Raw genomic sequence first — 1,726 nt, forward strand, 5'->3', positions numbered from 1 at the left:
AAGTGTAAAAATGCTTCGGAACTCTTCCACTTTTCTCGGTATTCCGCTGAAGTTTAAAAATGCTTCGGACCTCTTCCATTGTTCTCGGAATTTTGCTGATGTTTAAAAATGCTTCGAAACTCTTCCATTGTTCTCAGAATTCCGCTGAAGTTTAAAAATGCTTCGGAACTCTTCCATTGTTCTCGAAATTCCGATGACATTTAATAATGCTTCGGAACTTTTCCTTTGTTCTCGGAATTCTGCTGACGTTTATTAATGCTTTGGAACTCTTGCATTGTTCTCGGAATTCTGCTGACGTTTAAAAATGCTTCAGAACACTCCCATTGCGCTCGGAATTCCGCTGTAGTGTAAAAATGCTTCGGAACTCTTCCATTTTTCTCGGTATTCTGCTGAAGTTTAAAAATGCTTCGGACCTCTTCCATTGTTCTCGGAATTTTGCTGATGTTTAAAAATGCTTCGGAACTCTTCCATTGTTCTCGGAATTCTGCTGGCGTTTAAAAATGGTTCCGAACTCTTCCATTGTTCTCGGAATTCTGCTGACATTTAAAAATGCTTTGGAACTCTTTCATTGTTCTCGGAATTCTGCTGACGTTTAAAAATGCTTCTGAACTCTTCCATTGTTCTCGGAATTCTGCTGATGTTTAAAAATGCTTCGGTACTCTTCCATTGTTCTTGGAATTCCGCTGAATTTTTAAAATGCTTCGGAACTCTTCCATTGTTTTCGGAATTCCACTGAAGTTTAAAAATGCTTCGGAACTCTTCCATTGTTCTCAGAATTCCGCTGAAGTTTAAAAATGCTTCGGAACTCTTCCATTGTTCTCGGAATTCCGCTGACATTCAAAAATGCTTCGGAACTCTTCCATTGTTCTCGGAATTCCTCTGATGTTTAAAATGCTTCAGAACACTCCCATTGTTCTCGGAATTCCGCTGAAGTTTAAAAATGCTTCGGAACTCTTCCATTGTTCTATGTATTCCGCTGAAGTTTAAAAATGCTTCGGACCTCTTCCATTGTTCTCGGAATTTTGCTGATGTTTAAAAATGCTTCGGAACTCTTCCATTGTTCTCATAATTCCGCTGAAGTTTAAAAATGATTCGGAACTCTTCCATTGTTCTCGGAATTCCGCTGATGTGTAAAAATGCTTCGGAACTCTACAATTGTTCTCGGAATTCCGCTAACGTGTAAAAATGCTTCAGAACTCTTCAATTGTTCACGGAATTCCGCTGACATTCAAAAATGCTTCATAACACTCCATTTGTTCTCGGAATTCCGCTGAAGTTTAAAAATGCTTCGGAACTCTTCCATTGTTCTATGTATTCCGGTGAAGTTTAAAAATGCTTCGGACCTCTTCCATTGTTCTCGGAATTTTGCAGACGTTTAAAAATGCTTTGGAACTATTCCATTGTTCTTGGAATTCTGCTGGCGTTTAAAAATGGTTCCGAACTCTTCCATTGTTCTCGGAATTCTGCTGACGTTTAAAAATGGTTTGGAACTCTTCAATTGTTCTCTGGATTCTGCTGTAGTTTAAAAATGGTTTGGAACTCTTCCATTGTTCTCGGAATTCCACTGAAGTTTAAAAATGCTTTTGAACTTTTCCATTGCTCTCAGAATTCTGCTGAAGTTTAAAAATGCTTCAGAATTCTTCCAGTGATCTCGGAATTCTGCTGAAGTTTAAAAATGCTTCGGTACTTTTTCATTGTTCTCGGAATTCTGCTGACGTTTAAAAAT

The sequence above is a fragment of the Phyllobates terribilis genome, unplaced genomic scaffold, assembly GCF_046119375.1.
Source record: "Phyllobates terribilis strain yellow unplaced genomic scaffold, ASM4611937v1 Scaffold_20__1_contigs__length_20440879, whole genome shotgun sequence".
NCBI classification, from domain to species: Eukaryota; Metazoa; Chordata; class Amphibia; order Anura; family Dendrobatidae; genus Phyllobates; species Phyllobates terribilis.